Here is a 10,189-nt window from a genome sequence, read left to right as displayed (position 1 = left end):
CAAGGTGAGAAGACCGGTTTTCCTGCAAACCGCTGGAGTCAGTCTCATTCAGTAACAAAAATATCCACATTAGTCAAGACAGTAATCTCCACCTCTTAACCTTACCATCCATGGTTTTTGACAATTGTTTTCCTTCAATTTCCTTAAAAGGCATACATTTGTATCTTCTTCCCTACACTTTACACTTTGGGTCAGAAAGTACAGTAATGGTTTAGGACTGCTGACGTTGCCATTGAGCCCCCACTGTATTCATATAACAAGAAACCTTAAATCAGCGGTGCTCAAAGAGTGAGCCCCAGGCCTGCAACATTAGCATCACCCTATTAGAAATGCAGATTCTCTGGCCCCACCTACAGAATCAGAGGCTGGGGTGGGGTGGGGTGGGGTGGGATGGGATTACAGCCACGCCCTCTAGGTGATTCTGAAGCACACTCAAGTTTGCAAACACTGCCCTAAAGCAATGGTTATTATTGGATCACCTGGGGGACCTTTCCCATGCCAGCTCTCCATGCCCAGAGTATGGATTTACTAGGGCTGGCATGGAACCAGAATGTATAGTTCTAAAAAGCTCCCAGGTGATTAGATGCAGTCCTAAATAAGAAGCAATGCATAGTCAGCCATTATAGCTTTAAAGACTGCAGTTAGCCAACTACCTTATTTCCACAATATTTTATTTCAAAGAAAGGATTTCGGGGGGCTGGAAGATGAGTGGGCAGGACAACAGAAAGAGATTGGCTTTATTTCTAGCTATAACAGCCAATACTGTTTAGAAGCCTAATTTGAAATCTTCTCAGAACCAAAAGATAACTCCATAAATAACCAAAGATCAACGTCATTTAAGACCAAAACTCCCTCGTCTTCTCCTCTTGACATCCAGCCTTCCCTTAATGCATTTCCATCTTAAAATGTACTTATTTTGGGTAGCAGGAAAGCTGAGAAAAGAAACTGACATTTATGTGCCAGGTGCTTTATACTGAGTAGCTCATTTAGTCATCACAACGACCTCCTCAAGGAGCTAGTCCCTGTCACAGAAGAAGAAACTGAGTCTCAGATACTAAGAAACACATCCAGCTTCCAATACCTACTAATTGGCCAAGATGAGATTTGAACCTAAATCTGTCTGGCCCCACCTCTTCTCCTCCACACTATCCACCTGTGTTGTGTGACTGTCGAAGTCATTTCCAAGTAGCAATGTATTTTCCAGGCAAAAATCTGCCTGGTTTACAGCAAACTTGTTTCAAAACAATAAGGGTTGGAAAAATTAAAAACCCAGACCAAAAGGGAAAAATTAAAGACATCTGAACTTGTTCAGCCTGGAAGAGAGATTTATGAGTGAGAACACTTTGGCATATGCCCTGTGAAGTCTTGTCTGACCACCTCATTGGGGTGGAGGGGAAATGGACTCAAACATTTTCAAGAGAGGATTGTTTTTTCATCTCTATTTCAGCTAGCACAATGCCCAGGATAAGGCTGGTGCTTTCAATATATGCACATTGAATAAATACAGTTGAACTTATGTACAATTGTTAAACAGAAGAAAGGATCATCTAGGATAGCCTTTGAGAAGCTGAGAGGTTAACAAATTAATTGATGGATAGGTAGATATTCCTCCATCTATCTGAAGAGGCTGGAATAGGTTTTCCACACTGGTAGGGGTTGAGAAGCTCACCTACTGCTCTAAGTCAATGCTGACACTACAACTATACATCCATCTCACTGTCACCCCTTTCATAGGTAGCTGATCTCTTCCCCTCTAGAAGTTCGCAAAGTAACCAAGTAAAGACAACTAAAGCACCCAGACACTGGGGTGGATGGCACCCGTGGCAAAGATACTGATCACTGCTTTCAACAAAGAATTTATTATTTCCATTCTCATATATCAACATGCTTGATCCTCATCCACTGAAAAATCTCAGGTTCAGAATGGATCAAGAGAAACCCCAAATTCCTGAACACTCTGCTAGTCCAGCCCCCAGGAGTTGCTTTTTCATGCAGATGATGTGCTGGTCTTTTCAAAGAGGTTTCATAAGCGCCTCCATTTACCTCCCCTCCCCATACACACATCATAATAAGCTATCCCAGAAGTCCCAGGCAGAAGGAAACTGTAAACCTCGAAGAATGCATATGCTAATTTCAACTGCATGTCCCTGGTAGGTCACTTGCCAATTGAAGCAGAGAATTACTAACAGATGACCTTGCTTTTAGAGCTGGAGAATCTTACCCAGAAAAAGCTAAGTAAACACAAAGCATATGCGTGGCAAACACTCATATATAAAGATCTTGCAAAAGGCAGAATGCAAATTCTTCGGCAACTTCCAGGAGGGGGCAGTCCTGGACATTGACCCAATAGAGACAAAGATCAGCACTCTTTAAGGGGAATAACTCCAACTATATCTGGGTGCTGTACACAGACTTTCTGATGATGAGGTTGGGGGCCACCTGAATAGTCATCACCTGGAAAGATGGCTATAAACACAGGTTCATCCCAACACTTCCTGAATCAGAATACTTCAGGGTAGGGTCTGGGAGTGAGCATTTCTAACAAGCACCCAGATGATTGTTTCTGTGGCACACCAAGTCTGAGAGTCACTGCTGGTGAAAACTGAAGAACTTCCACTCCAGCTGACCAGCAGAGCTCCATTGCCATGGCAACGTGCTTGACAGCCATTTAGAAGCAACATGCTCTAATGTCACCACTGGATGGGAAGCACACTACTGCTCAGAGGTGTCAGAGGAGTCACAGTTGAAATAATTAAGGAGTGGTCCAGTCGCTGTGTGGGGAGGTTCAATCAGCACCACAAAGTCGTTTGCTGAATCCAGAAAACACAAAACTAAGCACCTTTAAGAGATCAGAACAGTACAGAAGACAAGATTTTTGTAGTTAAAGAATTTAAATCAGTTGGTCAATTTGAATCTATTTTTTTTAAAAAAAAGAGGGAATTCATAATACTAGCTCTACTAATATCCTGAGATCTGTAAGGAAGTAAAAGTAGGAAGAGATGGCTACAATTAAAACCATTTTCAAGAAGCTAAGTTGTCGAGCTTTTCCCTCCTGTATTTGTAAGCTTTGCCAGAATCCAGCCTATTTTTAAGGACTCTGGAAACCCACTTAAAGTGGTTTTCAGAGGATGTGGCCACAAATGGTGCCCATGCTACATCAGATCCTGAGTAATATATGTGTGGATCTGGGCAACTGTAAGGGGAAAATTTTGATCATGAAAGAGCAAATAAAACTGGTGTGTGTGAGTTAACAGTTTTAGCATCCTCATTAGTCCCAGATGTTTTTCCAAAGGGACTAAGTTTTATTTGAAAGCTGAGACAGACTAAGGTTTCTATTCCCTCTCACTATGCCCTTAATATAGAAAATTTATGCCAGTTAAATAACACACACAGATTAATAGTTCAAGGTTTTCAGTAAAAGGCAAACTCTCTTTTCAACACTTTGGCGCCTCTATTGTTTTCTGTAAGTTCGGGTAATTTTAGAAAAAATGCAATGAGTATATGGAAATAAAAAATAAAGTTGTCTCCCTTAGGTGTTACCTAAAAATCAGAAAAGAGATGAGAACATTTGTACCACAGATCAACAGCCTTTAAAACAAGAATGTGCCTTTGGGTTCTTAAATCTCCCCAAGCTGGTTAGTTTAGGTAGACAAGAGAGGAAAGGGTAGCAATAATTAAACTGGAAGAGACTCTCAGAAATCATAGCATCATTAGTGTTCCCTTTTAGCCTTTGTTCAAGGTTTTCCAGGACAAACACACAGCTCCTTTCCCAAACATCCCTTTGCTACTCCCCTAACACCTGATAAACTGGCCTCCTCTGCGCCTCCCAGGTTTATGTTCTACATTGCCATCTGCAACTCTTTGCTCATGCAGTTTCTGCCTTGCCTCTTTCTGCACATCTGATATCTTCTCTCTCTTCCTCTCCTCACCCCATCCTTTGAGAGTGACCCAAGCCCCCCTCTTCTGTCCCTCAGCTTCCATGCTCTCTACCCTGGCCCCTCCCCAGCTCAGGAAGTTATTGTCACTACCTTTTATGAGCTGAACTGTGCCCCTCCAAATTCATATGTCAAAGTCCTAATCCCCCCAGTATCTCAGAATGTGACCTTATTTGGAAACAGGGTAGTTGCAGATGTAATTGGTTAAAATGATGTCATTAGGGTGAGTTCTAATCCAATATGACTGGTATCTTTATAAAGAGAATACCAGGCAAAGAAAAAGAGACTTGCATAGAGGGAAGATGATGTGAAGACACAGGAAGAAGATGGCCATCTTAGAAGTCAAGGAGAGAGAAGCCAGGAACAGATGCTTCCCTCACAGCCCTCTGAAGGAGCCACTGCTGCTGACATTTTGATCTCAGACTTCTGGCTTCCAGAACTGTGAGATAATACATTTCTGTTGTTTAAGCCATCCAGTTTGTGGTTCTTTTTATGGCAGCCCAAGCAAATTAATATATTAATTCTCATTTGGTATTTACCAAGTGAAAACGTGGAGCCAGGGCCAGAATTTGATGTCTGTGGCCCTAGATACTTTTGGCTTTGTGGGCTCCTTTCTTCATGCAAAAATATTAAAAATGATATTTTATGACTTCATTGTTATAAAGATGAATGTAGATATATTAGATATTCAAACATATTCCTTGACCTGAAAGTTCTTTTTTTTCTCCTTCTGATTTAAAAAAAAAAATTGGGGGATGGGTACAGCTCAGCAGTAGAGCACATGCTTAGCGTGCACGAGATCCTGGGTTCAATCCCCAGTATCTCCATTAAAAATAATAATAAATTAAAACATTTTCATGGACCCCTAAAAGTATGATGGGCCCCAGGCACTGTGCCTGCTGTGCCTAATGGATAAGTCAGCCCTGTCTGCAGCCTTCTGAGCACTCACTCACTTTGGTGGCAACACCTTGTGCTACCAAGTAGACCATAAGCTTCAGGAGGGCAGAGACCATGTATGACCTCCTCTGCATCCTTCACCTGTAGCAGATGTTCAAAAAAACCCTGTCAATTAATTGATCTGGTCTGACCTCCTGTTTCTAGAAAGGGCTATGGCATCTAAAATGCCCAGCGTATTTCATTGTGGTGTTTTCTTCCTTTTTACAACTCCGGGGAAAATAATTCCATCTCAATGCGTATCAGAGTTTACATCTAGAATCATCTTCCCATAGATGACCCAAATGCCCTTCAAGACAAACTAAGAACATTCCTGATTAAAAATGTCCCCAGTTCCATAGAACTCATCATCTCACTGTGTGACCTTGGGCAATGACATTAATTGCTCTGGGCCTCAGTTTCCACATATGTAAAATAGGAAGGTAGCTACACATGATCATATAAGGGCCCTTTCAATTAACTAGTCAAGCAGGAACTTAAGCCCAGCTCCAAATCTGATGCCCTTAAATTCAAAGGTGTTCAAAGACAGAGAATCTCAAAGATAAGACAGGGAAGCCCACATAATCTCATGCCTTCTATTCTTCCACAATATGAGACAGTCACCCTGGTTGTAAGTTTCCTAAGCTCTACCCTCACTCCCTTTGGCTTTCCTAGATTCACAGAACAATTATGGTTGAGCTTTTCCTTCCCTTCAGAACCTGAATTTGGGACACATAGGCACCTAATGAACAAATGGTTCTACCCATGGAACCTAGGGGAGTAAGTTACGCAGACATCACTGTTACCCCCAGCAAATGATGCTACTATCCCCATAACAATTCCTGATCCTCAAGCACATGTGCTAAAGTTTATCACCATAATCTTCCAGAAGGATTCCTAAAGCATTTTTTTGGTTCCAACATTACAACGGACTCAATGCAAACTGGATCTTAACAGGAGTTCATTGTTAATGAGAGTAGGGGGAAAAACAGGAAAAATAAAACTAAATTTTCATCCACAGAACATGGTTAATAAAATAGGGTGTATCCATACTGTGAAATGCTAAAAATAATGAGATACATCTATATGTACTGTCATGAGATCTCCAACACTCCAGTAAGTGGCAAAACATATTTACACAGATATATTCTAGTGTGCAAACCATGAGACCAGGATTCAAGTGCAAGCAGTTTATCTGGGAGGTCATCCCAGGAAACACCAGCAGGGGAATGAAGATGTGAGACAGGGAAGGGAAGAAAGCCAATTAAAAAAAGTGTTACCAAGCAAGTTAACACTATGGGCAACTGGAGCATAATTCCTCCGGGGCCCTCTGGGGAACCGCAGAACATACCCTGAGTTATCCCAACTGAGAGGTAAGGAAGTAGGGAGATTATGTGCCAATGCTCATCAGTTATTGGTTGAGGGCTGCTCCTGGGGCATGTTGAGTCCTTTGTACTGCCACTTGTCTCACACGCAGACAGACCATGCTCCCGTGGTTGAAGAAAATCCTCAAATAGCGATCCACACTTGCTGATAGTTAGAAGTCCATCCAGCATGTACAGAATTGGTAAGTGCCAAGGGAATTTGCCATAGTATACCTGTGTTTGCTGGTTAGCAAGCACAGAAGAAAGGTTGAAGGATGTCCATTAAACAGTTGACAGAAGCTACTGGACTACTGGTCGTTCAAAACAGTTCATGACCACCTTCCTTAATGTTATCTTTCTCTACTGCAGACAACTGAATGATACTTCAAGGTTCTTTAGGCTGGGCAGACAAAACCCACTTTTCTCTCCTTGCACACAACAATTCCTACTACTCTTCTCTGTATGCAGAAGCATATTGTGCAATGCTATGCTGGGTATTTATCATGGTAGCTGCTCAGTAACCATAATGGATCATGAAGCAGACCCTTTCTTGGCCTCCTCTAGGAATCTATACCCAACACAGTTAACACATCTTCTTGCCCAATCCTTCCTTATCTTCTAAAATACACCTCAAAAATCTACTCACACACGACAGAGCAGCCCCACACAGGCCAACGGTGGGGCTGCCTCTTAAGCTGATATTATCCCTTTATGGAAAGACAGGGGCTGGGAAAGGAAATGGGGGAGCAAGCAGATTGAAATCCAAGGCCATGAGCTAAAGCATCAGGCCCCTCAACGTGTGATTTATTATGGGACATAGACCAGAGATGCTTGGCTGAGCCACCAAAAACTGTCTCCTCTGGCTTTGTAACAATATGATTCAAGTAGCATGCCTAGATGTGAAAAGACCCTCTAATCCATACAGCCTTCATATCACACCTTGCAGTCAAACATGTATTTGGGGCTTAGGACAAAAGGGAGCCTAAAATGCTTTATTCTAACTTCTTTTTTTTTTAACATTTTTTATTGAGTTATAGTCATTTTACAATGTGGATTTCAAAATGTAGAATAGATAAACAACATTATACTGTATAGCACAGGGAAATATATACAAGATCTTATGGTAGCTCACAGTGAAAAAAAATGTGACAATGAATATATATATGTTCATGTATAACTGAAAAATTGTGCTGAACACTGGAATTTGACACAAAATGCTTTATTCTAAAGGGACAGTTTCTTTGAATAGAATTGCTTCCTAAACAGGAGAGTGGTACCAAAGAATGAAAATTGATATAATTTCCACTCTTTGTGAAGAAACATTTAATTTGACATCCTTTATCCAGTGGAAATCTGGAAAGTAATCACTGCTCATTATTGGTTCTTGTTTTGATGCACCCCTCCTACTGCTACTTTGAAATCTACCTCCCATCCCCCTTAAGTGGAGGCTGCAGATTGATAATGAAAAAAATAATTGCCCTGGTTAAAAGGGAACATTAAACTGGTGACTGAACTTAAGTGACTAGTTCTGAATTAAGTAAGTAGAAGCAGATAGTACTCTCAGAGACCCTTCCCTCAATTCTTAAGATGTTTGAACCACTACTTAACCAGAAAGGTGAAGAAAACATCTGCAAGAATCCTTTTTCCCCCTGTATCATTTAATTGTTCAAAAATATCACTAAAGTTCTCATATACAAGTAGGTTTATAACAGGAGTGAATTTGACTCTACCAACCCAGCCGTGCAAATAAAAGTACATTATTTTTCAGAAATCAAATCGCATCAAACACTGAGCTCCCATTCCCACTGGACTGAAAAAAAAAAACTAACTCAACCATTAGGGATTTAACCTCTCCCTGACTCCTGGAAGTTGCTCAAATGCCTCCAGGGATTTGATGGAGGACTCCAAGGTCAGGGAAAGCCTGCTGGTCTTCAATTCAAGTTCACTATCACCAATGCTGGAGCCTCCACAGTTCCTGGAATGCAGATCTACCATGTCTGTGCCCTTCTTGGGCACCTCAGTGCCTGGGGACCTAATTGCTCACCTCCTAGACATGCCCGTCTTAGGTCTTCCACCTCTCAGGCACTGTGAAAGCCAGAAAGCCAGAGACATGGGCCTCTATCACCCCTGAAGCACCAAACTATCACCCTCTTTCCAGTCTTTAAGAGCTTTCTCTCTTTTCTTGATGCTCTTTTACCATCTGCTTCAAAAAAGATATGCAGCTTTCTGAGTGGATAGAAGGATGGATGATGGTAATAAAAAGCAAGTATGGTAGAATGCTAATGGTAAATCTAGATGGTGGGTAATGGGTATTCACTGTAAAATTCTTTCAACTCTGCCATATGTTTGAAATTTTTCATAATCAGCAGTGGAAGAAAATGCAAAATCCCTAACACTCCATGCTGTGGCTTTTGAAAACAAAAGCCAGAAAGGGAAGTGGAGCACTGTGGGGTACTTAGCCCTGTGACATAAATCTCCCCAAGACAGGGGAAATGATCTGGCTAGCAAACCTTCTTGGAACCCAAGAGGCAAAAATATAGCAAGAACAAAGCATGGTTTAATATCTCAATGGATTTTCCTACCACACTTTCTAAATGAAAGAGAAGCAGGTATGACTGTCTACTTGCATACCTTACTGCCACCCCGACCTGAACACTTGTCCACATACAATAACCACCTTCTTTCTACTCAATGTTTAGGAATGAAGCAATATCTAACCTTCCTCACTTCTGCCTCCCACAGCCAAGATGTAAAGGATGGGTTTGGGGCTGCAGGACACATAAATTGAAGACACTTCAAATGTTGATAGCCAAGAATTCAAAGAAACTATCAAGTAGCACTTGACCTGGAAATATCCTGCCAGCTGGTTCTTAGAGCCGTACTGAAAAGATCTTAGCATTGCTCTGAAAGCTGAGAAATGCTGAGCTCCAGAAGTACTGCTCCTTCTTTCTGTTTCGGTTGTAAGCAGCTATCGGAAAGCTCTGAATACACAAAGCACAGAGTAAAAGTCAAAACTTCCTCATATAAATAAATAAAATCACGTTTCTGTCTGACTGTTGCCACATCATGTGGAAATGATTGAATGGATTTTCATCAGATTTGGAAGATATATTTTGAATTGCCTGATAAAATACATGCTGAATAGTGTATGGGAAATCATACTGAGTTGCCCATCAGAGCTCCTTCTCCATGAGAGAAGTACTCAGCCTCTAGACCAGGCAAAACAGAGGCCTGACAAGATACCCGTGGGCCTCCCAATGAGAAGAGAGACAGACACCTGAAAAAGGTTGATTTCAACTTTGAGTCCTTAATTGGATTCTGTGATCTGCAAGCACTGATTTATAATGTTTCTAACCCAGACAACTCTAAGAAGATGTTCCACGATGAGCTGCAGCAGAGATTAAATTATTTATTTAAAGATGGCTAGTGAGTCTCCTGAGTAATGCTGGAAGACTAGCTGGTTAATATGACAAAGGAAGACTGTAAGAGTAACAGTAATAGATAGCATTGCACTATACAAGAAAAGTACTTAACTTGTAGCTAGGTACTTTATTTCATTTACTCTTGTTCTCAGCTACATTCCTCTATTATGTTTATCAATTACAGATTATCTAACCACTTTGCCAATATCAAAACAGAAGTTTCTCTCTCTCTCACACACACACAGTCATCTGACAGATACTATAGCAGCTTCTCTCACCTCCTCCTCAAGCATGGGTTGTCTGTCGACCTCTCCTGGTAGCTCCATGAATTGAAGGAATAATAATAGTAATAACAATAATAATAACAGTAAAATCCTGTGATAACACATCCCTACTCCCCCAGTAACATGAATTCAGATATAAACCCTCATCACAGTACAATCTGACTGGCCCCTCACCCAGGGAGAGCATAGGCATTTCCACTTCCACCACAAGCCCCTCTTTCTGCCTCTCTTCCACAGCCTCAACCTTCCCT

This window comes from Camelus ferus, chromosome X (genome assembly GCF_009834535.1).
Source record: "Camelus ferus isolate YT-003-E chromosome X, BCGSAC_Cfer_1.0, whole genome shotgun sequence".
Taxonomy (NCBI): domain Eukaryota; kingdom Metazoa; phylum Chordata; class Mammalia; order Artiodactyla; family Camelidae; genus Camelus; species Camelus ferus.
Note: the sequence above shows the minus strand (reverse complement) of the source record.